The following is an 18,488-nucleotide window of genomic DNA, read 5'->3' on the forward strand; positions in this document are numbered from 1 at the left end:
TGTATTCATTTAGATGGAACTACTAGTATATATACACAAATATATCAAGCATTTTGCTCTCTATGAAAATAATTTAGTCATTAGACTTCCAATTTCTTGCTTAAGCCTGAAGTTGCCTCGTATTTTATTATCTCCTAGTAAATTCCATGATATCATTTTGTGTATCAGCTTAAAGGTTACTCGAAAAATATCATTTTGTGCATAATAAACCGGTGAACTGCCCTTGTTTATTAATATTTGGTAGAAAGTAGTTGGAAAAGTAAAGAAAAGAAAGGTAGTTTTGTTGATGATGTAAAAGATGGGTAACAGAAACTGGGTGGATATAATATTCATGTACAATAAAGAAGAGACAATTGTACGTTGGTAGGGTGATTTATTTTTGTGATGACCATAAAACCATTACAAAACAAACCTTCTTTCTTTTAACACCAGACAGTATAACCCAACTCACATTTTGGTGTCCCACCAAATTTGATTGGTTTTTATATGCATCTTTATATCAATTTTCTTTTCCTTTTTTCTTTTTTTGATTTTTTTTTCTTCTAAATACTTTTTTAGTTGAATGTGGGCCTACAGAGCACCATAGAAAAGCCTGCATAGTTGATGTGGTCCATTGATGTTTCACTGATGTGGACAAAATCTAGCATCATACACAATCATCATCATCATCAAGAATGTCAACCAACATTGATCCAACGGCTCAGAATACGGTCTTCCTAGATGCTCTTCTACTCTTCTCATAAATATTTACGTGGTTCAACAATTTGGTGATAAATCAAATGTCTTCGAACTTCTAATTACTAAGTTATGTGTTTGTATAATATTTTTGTTGTCATACTGATTACTAAATGTTGTATGAAAATGATTAAAACGTCAATATTTTTGATAAAAAAAACATGTAGCATTGGCAAGATGAAAAACGATCCCCCTACAAACAACTGGACTGATAATCTTATAAAGATGGAAGAAAATTACACGCCCCTAGATCCTAGATACTTTGAACCCAACCTTTTTGTAAGTGATATGGGGTCCGCAATCCCATTCCACACCAACAGGCCTAAGTCTGGACCATTTTAGGAAGCCTGATATCATCAATGTTCTTATTCATCTTTTAATTTCTAAGGTAACTTTTCATCATCTTTTACACAATGAGAGGAACTCCACAGTTGAAATCTGATTATGGGAGTTTTCAGAAGCAAGGTCTGTTTCTATATTACATAATTTCTCATACTTCAGGCCCTATTTAAAGATTGTTAATTATAGGGTAGAGGTGCCTCTTCAGATGGATTTACAGGTTCTTTATTTGGGCATGTCCCTTTCCTATTTAAAACATTGCTTTCATTTTGCTATAACCATGCATATATATTGTTTGGTTATTTTCTTGATCATTTTTACTGTAATATCCCTTCTGTAAAATCGGTGTAATATTCCTTCTTATCACAAAGACGCAGAAAAATTTGTGTTGATTTTTATGTAAAAAGCTAAGGTATTCCATTTCTAAAACTCAGAAACGGATTCTTGTTTCGGATAAAAAGTGCAATGTAACAAAAACGATTTACTTTTGAAAATGGAATTTATTTTCTTTTTCAATATTATATGAAAATGGGTTAAATTATTGTTTATGAAATAAGGTGGCCTTTAAAGAAAAAAACTTATTTTATATTACTATCACAAGATATATAATTTCACGTGTGACACGTTTAAATGTGGTTGCATAATTTATGTTCATTCCATAAGTTGGGGAAAAGGTAAACCAATGTTGTCAACGTTGGTAAAACATAAAACATTGTTACATAAGAAAAAAATAACATTTTTATATAGAAACATCACCAACTAAATACTAAACCTATCTTTTTTTCATCATATATGTTGTAAACTTGCTCCAACCAACACCAAATATTACATTAAAATAATATAACATCGAATATCTATCCATTAACATTAAATTTTAATGTAGTATTAAAAGTGTTACTAGCATAAAATGATAATTCAACTTTCAATTTATGTATTTTGTTTATTAGTATTTTTAATATATATATATATATATATATATATATATATATATATATATATATATATATATATATATATATATATATATATAGTGTTATTGTATGCACCAATATTCAGATTTTAGATAAATCAAATCATTTAATAAATAATATAAGGGTATTATAGTAATCTTATTATTAGTTAATTATAGTAAAATAGATATATAATTGGATATTAGCTATATTCTTAGTAAATCACAAGAAGCACAAATATATTTATAACATTCAATCGGCATCAAGATTCAAAACCCTAAATTGAAACCAATATCGTTTTTCCCTTCTTCACTTCTCAAATCTGATCGTCACCTCCCAAAATCGCACCTCCTCTTCTTCGCGTCTCCTCCCTCCGGTCGACAGAAGCCAAATGATTGCAGCTCCCTTCTCTCTTCTCCAATCGATCGATGAAATTACCAGCTCCTTAATCTTGCTGATTGATCGAACGTAATTGTCTCCTTTTTCCTCCTCTATTTCTGATTCGAATAACACCACACTCTTCTATTTTTTTATTGGCAGAATTGATGAATACTGGTGGTTCGGCAAAGGTTAATGGACTTATAAGGTTGGATGTTTGGTGATGGTGGTGGCTGGAAAGTGGTATAAAGTGGTACCGAGTGGTTCAGTGGTGGCAGTTTTCACGAGACAAGGGGGAATAAGGGTGGTTTCGATTGGCTGCTGTGATTTGGGTTCTCATAGGTGGTTGTTTAAGGTAGATTCATTGGTGATGAAGGTGGAATAAAGGAGGGAGAAGGGTGATGTTTTTTGGGAGTTTGAAGGCTGTTAACGGTGATGGGTAAGAAATCTGTAAAGTACAAAGTGAAGGTAGTTTGTCACTATTTTCATATAAAATTTACTTCTTCTTATATGATAAAAATCAATTTGTTTATATAGATGATTCAATGGATGATATTGATGTCATTCAAATTCTTTTGGAATGGAATCACGAATTCCATTTCTGTTGGAATGGAATCATGAATTATAATTCTGTTGGAATGGAGTATGGATATTTTCTCATTGATTTATGCATCTTCTACAATTCTTGGTTATTGGTTTTGGTGCAATTCATAAGTCCACATATTTTTCCAAAGAAATTTAGTTTTTTATTTTTCATTTGCTAATACATTATTGAAATCTAAACTACAATTTGGTTTTGTTTTCACAGAAGTTGATGCTTGAAGAACGGACCACAAAATTGAAAGTGATTCTAAGCAACATTATTTTTTTAGAATGCATTAGTGTCGTTGTTAGATTTTGATGTTATCTTTCCCGTTTTGAAAGTTTTTTTAGTTTTATTCTTTAACAATAAATGTAATTCTTAACAATTGTTACATGTATTCTATAAGAAATAATATATTTTTCGTTTTTATTCTTCAATTGATTGTTCAAGAATTTGTTGTTCTACAAGAAGTTTTTAAAGTTATGATCAAGAAATAGGTTCAAGAATATTTTTATATTTATAGTTCAAGAATATTTTTATTTTTGAATATACTCATAAACATATTCTGTCAGAATCTTTGAATTAAAAGAATTATAATTCGTAAAATCGGGTTTTTAAAATTAATAAAATCTTTGATTCCTTAAAATATGCAATTTTCCTTTATTAATTGACTAAAATACTCCTGTAAGTAAATTAGATGATATTTTTCAATTATATTTAACTCAATAATATGTATTAATCATTTTTTTAAAATAAGTAAAATTGATTGGTTCACATTTATGCATACAATAACATAATAATTACTTTGAATAGAATAACCTAAGCCTATATATATATATATATATATATATATATATATATATATATATATATATATACACACACACACACACACACTAGATGTGTACCCATGCAAAACATCGACGATAAACAACTCTTTTGGCGAATAAATTTCTTACACTTTTTTTCTTTAAAAATACATTAACATTAACTGTTTCTGTCGATTTTAGCAATGTACTTTAAAACTACATTGCTATAATCGACGGGAATGGATCATGCTACAGGAACCATTTATGTCGATTATTGTAATGTATTTTAAAAATACATTTCTATTTTATGCTAAAAATAAGAGAAGAGGACCACATTAAATTCCAGCTATATACTAACCATTATAAATTTATAGACAAAGTTTCTATCTTTATATTTTAATAAATTTTTATAAATAGTTTGATTTGGCATTATCATTTTAAATTATCTAACAATATTTTTTTTATTAAACATGGTTTTCACGGGTATTAGCTTAATAGCTAATATAATTACAAGAAAAAATGTTTGTATATAAGTTTCAGATTTAAAGATCGGAGGGGTAGTTTGTAAAAGATGTTCTTATTGGAGGATTAAGTTATGGAAGGTGTTTATTGCAATTAATAATGGCAGAAATGTCCAAAAGGTCCCCCCAGTCCCCTACCACTATGACTCCGTGACCATCCACAATAATGTAATTGTTACTTCAGTCCTCTAACTTTAATGACCTTATCACTTGGGCCCCATCAACAAAATTACTCCTATTTAATATTACAACTTTGCTTCCAAACTACTGCAAGTAAAACAAAAACTCATAAAAAGTGTTATTATATATTTGTATATGCTTTTAACTTACCTAATTAACAAGAACTTTTCCACTGTAAATTTTCAAAATAACATTGCATTATTTAACCAAATTTTAAACAATTTTTTTATTAAACAAAATATTAAGATATATTCTTACAAATTTACTCCACGTATATCTAATTTTTTTATTCTAAAAACTATCATCTTCATGTGTAATTCATCATAGCCTAAAGGAGTATATTGATTGTGTTTGATGATACATGCTTGTCTCGTGATATATTTTTTTCAGATTGTAAATCATCAGTTATTATTCATCTAACTTGTCTTTTACGACACCCACACGTTGGGTGGTCCATATATATATATATATATATATATATATATATATATATATATATATATATATATTTTGTGTGTTAAGATACATTTGAATATGCACTACACTTATATAATTTTCGTTATCTCAAATAGTACTATCATTTATAAAAACTTTTATGAATCCCCTTTTATATATTTGGTTTTATTGAACCAAATGTTATGAAATTTCGAGTCCAATTAGTCATGCATAGTAATTTTATAACCTCAAGATCGATTAATATTATTTCGAAAATGATTAGTTTTGTCAAGAAGATTATGGAAGCAAGCTTTTTACTTGTTTACTTTCCACCTAGATGTAAAATTTCTTAATTTGATGATGGATTTACACATCATTGTTTGACACAATCTTACATATATATTCTTTTTTTTAAAAAAATATTATAACATAAAAAGTTACACCTATTAACGAAAATACATTGATTTGAAATGCTACCACATAATCTTGTAACCTTTTTATGCTAAAATTCATACGCTATATCATTGTTTGACACAATCTTACATATATATTGTTTTAAAAAAAATTATAACATAAAAGTTACACTTATTAACGAAAATACCTTGATTTGAAATGCTACGACATAATCTTGTAACCTTTTTATGCTTAAATTTATGATCTATATCGTCTAAACGATCAAATTTTGTCTTAGAGCTCACTATTTCTTTGGCATAATTGAACGATTTGATATCAATTATTCTTTTTAAATTAGAAAAGTAATTGATATTTCTACTTATAGATGAATTTTAACAATATAAAAACTCAATTATCATATAATTTATCGATAAATATTTAAACATTGAGAGCGCAACACCATTAGCCTTTAACTTGATTGTTATTGTTCTTTCTTCTTTCCTCAAGGCCCCATTAACCCACTAAAATAACACTCATGAGGTTTGACCTTCTTCACCCAACTTTCAACCTCTAAAATTGACATGAATTTTAGAGCTTTACAATACAATATGGTAATCACTTCCTTTACCAACTAATTCGATCAAGGTTGTTCAAGATACTTCTCTATGTTATTAAAAAACCCTAAAAGATTTTTTTTGTTGATTATAATGATCACTAATTAATACTTTATATAAAAACAATCTCAAATTTTAATATTTTCTTAAGACTTTTACAAGGCTATTAAATTTATATGTGATCACAAACTTGCAGCAACATAGGTATCTAAAGAAAGTTTTTCAAATATATGTAATGGGAGGTATTTTTCCATAGGTGACTTGTTTCTCATTTCTCATAATAATAAATAGTACAATAGTTGAATGCAAATATAAACCATACAAAAGTGCCTATGAATACAAGTACTATAATAAGCCCTCTCATTTTGAGCAAAGGAGACCGAACAACCAAATTGGATTGAAATTCAACAAACAAATGAGACTTTTTGTGAATATGTCAAAGTACTCGAATTTGGATGGAACATGAAAAATGCAAACGTGCCCAATGACAAATTTGTCAAGAAGAAAATGGAAACCAAGTTCAATGTGTTTTGTATGTTGGTATTGGACTGGGTTGGACAATGTATATATAACATTGATATTGTCGTCATAGACAATGTGGGTAATGCGAGGAGCAAAATGAAACACACAAAACAGTTTTTGAAGCCAAACAGTTTCGACACTGACATTAGCAGCTCTTTGATATTCTACCTTGACTCTCAGAAGGGAGATTATGTGTTGTCGTCTAGAGGACCAAGACACAAGGTTTTTGCTTATGAGAACATAATACCCCGAATATTTAACAATGTGTTGCAAGGTATCTAGTCCAATGCATGCCATAGTAAGTTATTAGGGTGGTCAAAAGGGATGCATATAGTTAGAGATTGTGATCAAGTAACCCACGAACATAATCCAATATGCACTTTAATACGTGAAGGTATGGTTTCACATGTCATGCATATAAATGCATATATGTTGCACAAAAAATAAAGATCGAGATGAGTGAATTTCAAGTACTATAATGTTTCACAAGGCTATGGTACAAGGTGAGATCAAATGTGGTGTTGTCGGTAGCTTTTAGCTAGTTTGGAGTTAGTGTCGACTGAGAATAGGAAGGATCGTAATTGAGCATATTTTACCATTCAAGTATCTTAGTGACATAATTATTTTGTATAGAAACATGCCTTGGGTAATCGAGTAACGAATATTTTTAGAAAATAGTTGAGTCAAATTAATCATTAAAAAGTCACGACTCAACAAAGAAATGAATTGGTGGAAGAGGTTTGTAGAGGAGGCTATTAGTATGATGGCGTCTATGTATAAAAGTATGTATGCTAGTTCCTCACACTAATGAAAAATATGAATAATGATGATTTAGTTTTATCGTGTTGAAAATCGATCCCAAGAAAAAAGCTAGCAAACCAGTAGAACCACACTCATAAGGTCCGCTTGAGGAGGTTATATGATTTTTATAGGTGACAAGCATTGTGAAGGTGATTTGTATAGGAAAACCTAAAGGGTTGATGTATGTACACAATCTCAACATGATGGCGGTGAAGAAACATATTCTTCATATCTAGTTTATCTACCGACCACTATTTGGAAATAACAAGGTTGATGATGGTTCTTATGGTTGTTAGTTTAACCATGTGAACGAAAGTACTAGCACAATCAATACCTAGTTGTTGACTATGGTCCTTGGCAACAATAATAGCTTTATACATGTTTAGGGAACCTTCATTGTTGAAACTTGTACTTAAAGGTGAGTTTACCATGAGTATAGTTCCATTACAGAGAATGATGAGATAGGATCTAGTGTTACAATCTGTAGCATGGGGTAGGCGAACATGATTGAATCAGGTTTCTTTAAGTAGGAGCATTGATTGATCTCATAGGAACATGTATATATATGAGAATGGTGATTATAATGCCTGTTATATATGATCATATATTTATCCCAATCCATTAATCATGTAGGTGACCAAGTTCTTCTCTGATATAGATTAATCAATGTTTGGGAGGAGATCGGAGAGGACCTTGAATCGTTAATAGTAATTAGCGATGGAAAGGTCATTGATCTCAATGTCCTGAAGGTCATTGTCAAGCTGTATTGCCCATGCTTTTTTGTTTTCACGGAAAAGGTTTTAATGCTTTCACAATTTCTTGAGTATTGTCTGGATTAGGGGTTTGCTATTTGCTCGTGGTTCCATAGATCATAGCTTGACTAGTTGATCAAGCTTGTTCCTGTTGGAATCCTAAGTCTTGGGGTCCAAGCAATCAAAATATGGAAACAATAGAATAAGTTGGTTCTTAGTTTCCTAATCTAATACAAGTCGGTAATTAGAATCTATATATACACGTCTATAATCGAGTTTAAGATTATGAGAACAAATTGTAAAAACATCGGTTTTGAGTGAGTTTCTGAGTAATCAAAGAGTGAATTTTAATTAATTTTTGTTTTGCATTCTTGTTTTCTAAACTAGAATTGGTATCAGAGCCAAGAACATAGGGCTTTGAGATCAAATTACTTACTTGTTGGACAAGGTGGTCGACATGGCAGGAGATGAAGGGACTTCAGGCGGTGCTTCGGTGAGGGAGAAGGAGATTGGATCCACTTTGGTACAATGTCCCATGCTTCATTCAACCAACTATACTATATGGGAACTAAGAATGAAGGTAGTGTTACGGATTCACAAGGCATGGACCGTAATCGATCCATGAACAGATAAGAATGAAGAAAATGATTACCTTGCAATGGGTTTGATTTATCAGACAATTCCAGAATCTCTAATTATGCAAATTGGAGATTGGAGCCACTTTAGTACAATGTCCCATGCTCAATTCAACCAACTACATTGTATGGGCACTTAGAATGAAGGTAGTGTTACGGATTCACAAGGCATGGACCGTAATCGATCCAAGAACAGATAAGAATGAAGAAAAGGATTGCCTTACAATGGGTTTGATTTATCAGGCAATTCCATAATCTCTAATTATGCAAATTGGAGATGTTGAATCCTTAAAGGTGCTATGGGATGCAATTAAATCTCGTTGCGTTGGGGCTGAGTGGGTCAAGGAGGCAAGGATGCAAACCCTAACCGTCGAATTCGATCGACTCAAGATGTCGAATTCGGAGTCAATTGATGCATACGCTGGAAAGCTGTCAGGGATTGCTTCAAAATCAACAGCTTTAGGAGAGGTTATTGACGAATCGAAATTAGTAAAGAAGTTTCTCAAAACCTTGCCTCGATCAAAGTTCATACATATCGTTGCCTCTTTGGAATAGATACTCGATTTGAAAACCATTCGCTTTGAAGATGTAGTAGGGTGGTTAAAAGCTTATGAGGAGCGGGTCAGGGAGGATGAAATCGATGGTGAGGATCAGCCAAAGGTTTTGTTCATCGACCATGGTGGAAGTACGGATTAGAAGTATCGGAAGGGGGATCGAAGGGGAAGGGTCCTAATGGGTCTTATAATACGAATGGGTTTAATGGGTCTAATGGATCAAATAATGCTAATCGGGCTTCTCATGGTGGAAAGGCCAAACAACATTGGTCTAATAACAATCAAAATTCAACCCAGTCCATTAATCAAAACAACCAGTCCAATAATGATCCAAACCAATTCGAAAAAGGACCGATCCAAGGTTATTTGTTACTGATGTTTAAAAAATCGGGCCACTTTGCATCTCAATGTTCAGACCGAATTAAAAAATTACAAGAAAGTAATTTTGTCGAAAGTGACAATAACAATGAGACTGTATTTTTACACAAGATCGTGTTTTTAAATGAAGAAAATGTGATACCGTCTCGATACGACTCACAAGATAACGATGTGTGGTATTTGGATAAGGGGGTGAGCAATCACATGACAGGAAACCGGTCGTTTTTCTCCGAACTTGATGAAGGCCTAACCGGGAGGGTTAAATTTGGAGATAATTCGTGTGTAAAAATCTAAGGAAAATGTGTTATACTTTTCCAAGGCAAGAAGGGTCAAAAAAGGTTGATGACGAAGATTTACTACATACCGGATCTCAAGAACAATATTATTAGTCTCGGACAAGCAACCGGAGTCGAGTGTGATATTCAAATGAACGACAACTATTTAACAATGCATGATGTCGATAATTGCATATTAATGATAGTGTAAAGAACTCCAAACCGCCTTTATAAAATAAAATTACAAATTGGAGTACCTATTTGCCTTCATTCAAGAACTCCAAACCGCCTTTATAAAATAAAATTACAAATTGGAGTACCTATTTGCCTTCATTCAAGATTAAGTGAAGATATGTGGCGATGGCATGCAAGACTTGGGCACATCAATTTTGAGTCAATGAAAAAGATGTCCAAGAAGGGTCTAGTCAAAGGGCTACACCAATTTGATCATGATAATCAATTGTGTGAGTCTTGCTTGGTAGGCAAGCAACCAAGAAAGTCATTCCCTACTATAACGACATACAAAGCAAAACGACCATTGAAACTAGTTCATGGTGATTTATGTGGTCTAATCATGCCGTCAACCAAAGGTCAAAATCAATATGTCTTCACACTAGTTGATGATTTTTTACGCTTTATGTGGATTTATCTCATGAAAGAGAAGAGTAAAGCGTTTAAACACTTCAAAAAGCTCAAAGATTTGGTGGAGAATGAGATCAGAAAGTCTTTGAAGTGTTTAGAAGTGATCGAGGAGGTGAGTTTACTTCTCTCGAGTTTAATACATTTTGTGATCAAAAAGGAGTCAAACACCACCTTACTGCTCCTTACTCTCCACAACAAAACGGAATTATGGAACGAAGAAACCGAACACTAATGGACATGAAATGAAGTATAATTAAAGCAATGCATGTTCCAAATTACTTATGGGGAGAAGCGGTAAATCACTCTACAAATTTAATCAATCGCGTTTACACAAGAGTCCTTGGTGATACAACTCCATATGAAAAGTTGTATAAATGAAAACCGAATTTAGAAAATGTTCGTATATTTGGGTCTCTAGCACATGCAAAAGTCGATCCGGTGAATCTAAAGAAGTTGGATGCAAGATCAAGACCACTAGTGCATGTTGGTTCTGAACCGGGTACGAAAGCTTATCGGTTATTTAACCTGGTGACACAAAATAATCGTGATTCAAGATGTTATTTTTTATGAAACCAAAGGGGTGGGATTGGATTAAAAAGAAGGAACCAACAATGAAGAGCCGGGCTCATTCATAATACCATGGGACTACCCAGAAGACGAGGGGAACAACAATTAAGGAAATGATGTAAACAATGATCTGATTGTATCGAATCATGAGTTTGAAGACGAAGCGGAAGTACAAGATAATGAACAACCAAGTATGGTCAACGATAATGTGAACAATGTTCGAAACCAAAGGCCTACGAGACCAAGGGTGCCTCCAAAACGATTTCAAGATTATGAGCTTGATCTTGATAATCTCGAAGAACTTCTCCTAACAACCAATGACGAGCCGATATCGGTTGAAGAGGCAAAGAAAGAAACGGAGTGGGTCAAAGCCGTGAATGCGGAAATCAATTCGATAAACAATAATAATACTTGGACTCCTGTGCACAAGCCTTTGGGGGTGAAGCCAATTGGACTCAAGTGGGTGTTCAAATTGAAGAAAAATGCAAACGACACTATTAATAAATACAAGGCAAGGTTGGTTGCTAAAGGTTACGTACAACAACCCGATATTGATTTTCAAGAAGTATTTGCTCTGGTAGCTCGAATCGAAACCATCCAGTTTCTTACAGCCTTAGTTGATACTAATGGGTGGGAGCTTCACTACTTAGATGTTAAAACAACATTCTTGCATGGAGAATTGAAAGAAATCGTTTACTTATCGCAACCGGAAGGCTATATAAAGAAAGGCAACGAGCATAAAGTGTATCGCCTTACAAAAGCACTATATGGTCTAAGACAAGTACCTCGAGCATGGAACACAAAGCTTGACAGGATTTCGAAGAGTATGAAATTTCAAAAGTGCATGAAAGAACCATCGGTGTACCGAAAAAGTGAAGGATCTAACTTGTTGATTTTGGCAGTTTATGTTGATGATTTGTTTTTCACAGGTACAAATTTGAACATGATCAAAAGGTTCAAATTAGAGATGTCCACGAACTTTGAGATGTCAGATGTTGGAAGACTAACTTACTATCTTGGCATCGAAGTTAAACAAGAAGATTTGATGATTACTATAAACCAAGAAGCGTATGCTCAACGTATTTTAAAAGAAGCCGCTTTACTTGATTGCAATCCAACCCACATTCCATTAGAACCGGGAAATAAATTGTCAAAGGCCGAAGATGAACCCGAAATCGACCCGACACAATATCGAAAGGTGGTGTGATGCCTTAGATATCTCTTGCAAACAAGATATGATTGATAACATTGCCATGTGATTATGATAAAGAGAAATTACAAGGGTTTTCAATGAAAAATGTAAAGACTACAAAGAATAAAGCGGAAAATACTAGCTAGACAAACCCTAACGGTCTAAAGGTTAAAGGGCTCATAAACAAGCGGACTAATAATATATAGGCTAGCATCCCCCTCAAACTCATAATGCCACAACAATAAGCATTGAAAGTTTGTCACACAAGAACCGAAACCGAAAAGCCGATAGAGCATTCGTAAAAATATCCGCAAGTTGCAAGGTTGATAAAACAAACGGAAGTGATATGGTCCCGAGCTGTAGGTGATGACGAGTAAAATGACAATCAATCTTAATGTGCTTTGCCCGCTCATGAAAAACAGAATTTCTCTCAATTTGTATTGCACTTTTGTTATCAAATGCAAGGAAGTAGATGAAGAAATGTGAACTCCCATATCCGCAAAACTTCCAGCGAAAAACCAATACACGAAGAATATGGCGAAAAATCAATACACGGATAAGATGGAAAATCGGTTATAACTTGGATATCATATAATCAAATATACATTTCAACAACCATTGGTTTTTTTACGTCAATAATAAATAGTAAACATACAATGAGCTTGAGTTCAATAGAAAAAGTAGACCATAGGGCATATGAAAACTAATACACGAATAATATGGCGTTTATAATATACTTTTATAAGAATGTAATCAATAATAGAACTCTCTCTCTTTTTTTCGCAAATAATAATAATGATGAATTCTGCTGGCCTAATGAAGACATGTGCCCAAGAGAAGCACCTTAAATCACGTATCTTTGACCATGAAGATCTGAATATATTTCTGGACTGATTTTGTTGGATTACATAATTATTAATCATATTTGTTTAATAAAAACTCCCACATGCTACACACTCATGGTGAAAAAGGCCCCATTTTGCTTCCCAAACAAGCATATCGCCAATTCATTTTATCACTATGATTCAATTCTCTTACTAGTTTTATGCCACATTACCACATGCATATTTTAAAGATTATTTAGTTTATTAAATTAACTGTAATTATATTTACTTAAACATTTGAAACCTTTTCATTTTTTAATCTAGATGTTATTGTTTTGATATTGGAAAACACATAAATATATGACTCGCAAAAAAATTATTCTTACAGAAATTTTCCAACCTATAAAAAGACATGAACATGCGTAGGGCCACATCCTTTGAATATAAATTATGTAATAATTATTATTTTAAGGAAAATAAGAAATATTAATAATATGCACCCCCAAATTGGTGGGAATTTCTAACGAAGAATAGGGTGACCCACTATTTTGGTGAGACCTCTCCATGTGCTTGGCTGTATAAACAATATGGGGTCTACTTAATTAACAAATGTCCTTTTTCCAAAACCATATTTGAATGAATAAAAACTAAGTTGTTTTTGTTATTAATTTTTTTTTCATAAGAATTTTTACGTTTGCGTTTATGATTTTTACTGTATTAGACGATAGACCTTTTTTTATATATAGATTGCGCGATTTATGATACGCAAATAGCAAAGCAAATTTAATAGAAGTTGAAAAACCAAAATTTTAAAGATGAAAGCAAAGTTGTCTTTGTTACAAATCACTTTGGCAATCTCTTATATTGAACCTCCATCCTCCATTTCTCTCTAAGTCTTTCTTGTGCTTCTTCTTCTTCTTCTTCTTCTTCTTCTTTTCTCTCTCTCTCTCTCTCTCTCTCTCTCTCTCTCTCTCTCTCTCTCTCTCTCTCTCTCTCTCTCTCTCTCTCTCTCCTATGAAGACTATGATGGTAGCTCAAGAAGGCATCCAAAGGGATCGCATTGATCCCAAATCTTATATGTCGTGTTTCTGTGTATGTATGTAGCGAATTGGGATCATGTCATCCTTTTGGATTCCTCCTTTGGTTGCTTCAAGCTTTACAAACATCAAATATCTGCTCCAAGTATTTTTTTTGAAGATGGAAAAGAACGTGAAGTTTATCTTTCAGTTTCATAAGCAAAACTAAACTATTCGATTGAAAGTTCAAGCAACTTGAAGAGTACTGAGAGAGGAGGGAAAAGAGAGTATATTGGTGGACATTTCTCCAAGTACAAGTAAGTATATTTTCATTTATTTAACCTTTTAACTCTTGATTTCACCTCAAGAGTTATGTCACAATGCCCTTAAAATTTTTATGTTGCTGATACAATCTTGTAAGTGTGTAATATTTGTATGGGGTTTTTTATTGTATTTCATTTCAAAAGAACCCCATATAAAAATTAGTTTTTCTTCGTGTTATTCTTAAGCGGGTTTACATCAAGTTCAAAATTTTATGAAAGTTTTTTCTTGTGTGAACGTAAATTTCCCACTGAGAAGGTTGTAATGCTTATTATCAGTATAATCTTTTTGGTCATGATACATCTCATAATACTTTTAGAAGTATGTTATGATCGATGAACATATATATACACACATAAATATATACAATTAGTTTGTTTCCATTTTTTATTTTATATCATCACATAATAAATGATTGAAAAACTAAATTTGAATAATTCTAACGATTATTTTGCTTTCATATGTAAACACGATCATAACTAAAGTCTAAGTCTTTCTATCATGCAAAAGAATATGAACTTCATATACTAATGATTTTTCTTGAAACAATGCTCCTTAAGAAACCGACGAATAAAAACTCGTTAGATATCATTTAAAACCAACGAATAAAATAACAAGACAACTATCGATGTCAAATAGTTGTGGGGAAGGATATTTGTCGACATTAACATAAGAAATTCAAACTCGTTTGCTTTGATGGACGCATGTTGCCATGTGACTAGAGCTCGTTTGACAAGTCCAAAAACGATGTATGGATAACGTTTGGATCAAATGCATCGATCGTGTGGTTGTAGCATGTGTATGGAAAGTCAATCTTTAGGGAATTCAATGAAACATCTTTAATTATCTATGAAATAATAAAAAATACACAAGTTCTATCCTCCCAGTATAGTTTATCTGTAGTTTTATAGGAAAAAATAAATTAAACGAGGTATTGATCCCTAAAAGGAAGTTGGTGATATTCTGATTGTATGAACATGGGAGAAAAGGTAGGATAGGCTACTCAAGACACAATGGGCATATAGAATGAGTGAAGCCCTTTAAGAAAGGGAGTCCAACGCCACATGAGTTTTTAGACTTGAGGGACTTTATTTGGAATCCAATGAATTCTGGGCTTCTTTTCAGCAACTTTAAGTCTTTGAAACTAATTTTAAAAATAAAGGGAATCTTGCACATGGTGATTAAATATAAACTTTTTTTATTTAGGAACTTTTACTAAAAGTCATGTGATCAAGTTTACCAAATCGTTAAGAACAGTTTTAAATTACCAATAAAAAAATCGACTAAAGTTGCACATTAAGAAATAGTGGAACTTCAAAATCTTTAATTTACTGTATTCTAAAAAGGCTTAAATGTAAGAAATCTTGCACAACATGAGTAGCAGAGTAGGCATGCAAGTTTTTAGCCTCTAAATAGCATGTAGCGGATTATACTAATGACGCGTGACCCATTTCACAAACAAGAAAATTATAGAGTTTAAATAATAATTTTTACCAAATTATTATTTAATATTTTTACGTTGAATCTTATTAATGTTAGTAATAAAGCAAACATATAATTAATATATTGGTTTTATTAAACATTATATTTTAATTTTTAAGTCATTGTATACCATTATTTGATAATTTTATGGGAAAACCTTAGAAAAACCCAACATATTTTCACCAAATGCTTAAAAAAACTACTATATTGTTTTTTAGTACACTAAAACCCTTATATTTTCTAAAATCCTTATTTAAGGTTTTCTGAGTTTAGAAAAACCTACTCTATTTTCATGAAAGGATTAAAAAAACCATTATATTATTTTTTTTTTAGTGCATTTAAACCCTCAAATTTTTAAATTTTTTTTAATCTAATGAATTGTAACAATAGAAACATTAAGAATCGAGTACCTAACATTTTTGGCTATCTAGGATTTACCGAGCTCAATGCCTTAAATGATACATTTTAAAAAATATAAGGGTTTTAACGTACAAAAAAATAATATAGTGGTTTTTTTAAGATGTTGATGAAAATATGTTAGGTTTTTTATAAGATTATCCCTAATTTTATATGTCGTTTAAATTTATATAAATTATATATCAAACATATGATGATCTATATATAACGAATAACAAAATGTATAAAAAAAATAAACACTACAACTTTTAGTAACATAAAAACACTAAAACATTTATTATAACATTTATATTAAAAAAGATATATATACAACAAATAACAAAAGATATGAAAAATAAACATTATAATTTTTAATAACATAAAAACATTAATTTAATAGATATGGTTAATGTCATAAAAACCTTTAAGTTTGCACGAAATTATCGGATTTACCCAAAGTTCAAATTTGTGTTCGTTTTTGTCTCAAACTTGCATTAAATGTTGCGTTTTTACCTATTAACTGGTTTCCCTTTAATGAGTCGGTTACCAGTTGCTTAGTTGGAAGATACGTGGCTCATTAAATCCCTTTATGTAGACCGATTCAAACATATCTCCATTTGACCTCTTCCACCCCCACAGTTCGTCGTACAAATTCTTCTTTCTACAATGGTAAAATGACAATTTCCTCTGCAAGATCAAGCTTCAAAGGTGGTTCAAGAAAGAGGAAGAAGAGGGTAATCACATGTGACTGTGGTGATGTTTGTCATATATCAGTCTCATGAACCCCTGAGAACCCAGGACGAAAATTTTGGGGTTGCCTTAATTATCAGGTAAAAACCTCTATATTTTCGTACTAATTTCTCCCTAAAATTTTCAGGTTGCCCTAAGTTTCCAAAGAGGACCATATTTAATAGAACCCTAAATTTTTGTTCGTTGTAGGTGGAAGGAGGAAACTATGAATTTTTTTTCAAATGGGTGGATGGCGAACTAGATCAAGAAATGGAGATGTCTCATACAAAGCAGATCAAGCCATTGTTAGAAGTGATCATAGGGTTGTTAGTGCTTATATTGATGATGGTAGCAATAGTGGTTATCAATATGTAGTTTTGTTGGTTTTGCAATCTGTTTATGGTAATGTAGGAAGGGTAGTGAAGACCTTTTTCATGTATTAGCAATGTATTAAGGGTAATCAAGAATTGTTACATCTTTTTGATGTATTAATGGTAATTAATTGTTATTTCATTTATATGTTGCACTTGATCTCTTGATAATGGTATGGTATTAAGGGTAAAGTAGAATTGGTTACACTGACAATGAAAGCATATTGTTAATGCTTATATAGTAATGAAATGTAAGGGTAAATTGGTCCATTAATGGTAATCAGTTAATAATGTTATTTACTTGTTAATGGTATGGTATTAAGGATGAAGTACACTTGGTTACATTGACAATGAAAGTACATTTTTAATGTTTATATAGTAATGAACTGTAAGGGTAAATTGGTTATATTAATGGTAATCAATTATAATAGCAACATACCTACCAAAAAAGCCTTAACATCCACAAGAAAAAAAAGCACCATTGTTACCATAATTTGGGGCATCCATTATAAACTTAAATAAAAATCATCCATTATATAAGTTTTACTAGCATATAGCAGCCATCTATTTTGTATACCAAAACATGTACCCAAAAGCCTGAAAAATATCTAAAAAGACAAGACATAATGTAACACTAAACAAATGGATGTATGTTGCAAGTAGTGGGTTTATACCAAAAAGGGTTACCTATACAATTTCCTAACTATACCATCCCCATTTTGCCCCCATATACTTATCTAACTACTCCAAATCTACTAGATAGCTAGACGTGGAACCCCTTCCTTTTTTCCGAAACAAGGATTCTTTAGCTTTTGCAGGATGATCCTTTCCGAGGGATTTCTTGTCCTTCTGAGTTGTACATGCCCGTCATCATCAACATCTTTTCCTTCCATATTTGCTTCATTATCCTTACCATCACCCTCACCATCAGCCTCAACATCTGTGACATCCCCATTTTTACGGCCATAAAAGACCGATTTCGTTTATGCTTTATAATAAAATCAGAGTAACTTTTTATAGAAAGTGTTGCGGAATCTGTTCCCAAAAGAAAATATGATAAAGTTTTATCAAAGCATTTACGAAGAAACGTATTT

The 18,488-nt window shown here is 32.0% G+C and overlaps 1 long non-coding RNA gene across 1 annotated transcript; it reads left to right on the forward strand.

The window, feature by feature from the left end:
• Window positions 1-13,726: 13,726 nt before the first annotated feature.
• LOC145088533 (uncharacterized) lies at window positions 13,727-17,536 on the forward strand. Its single transcript, XR_013701168.1, has 2 exons — window positions 13,727-17,124; window positions 17,234-17,536. It is a non-coding gene; the product is annotated as an uncharacterized LOC145088533 (long non-coding RNA).
• The last annotated feature ends 952 nt before the right edge of the window (window positions 17,537-18,488 follow it).

Source organism: Lactuca serriola, chromosome 2 (genome assembly GCF_051521515.1).
Source record: "Lactuca serriola cultivar US96UC23 chromosome 2, Lser_US96UC23_V15, whole genome shotgun sequence".
Taxonomy (NCBI): domain Eukaryota; kingdom Viridiplantae; phylum Streptophyta; class Magnoliopsida; order Asterales; family Asteraceae; genus Lactuca; species Lactuca serriola.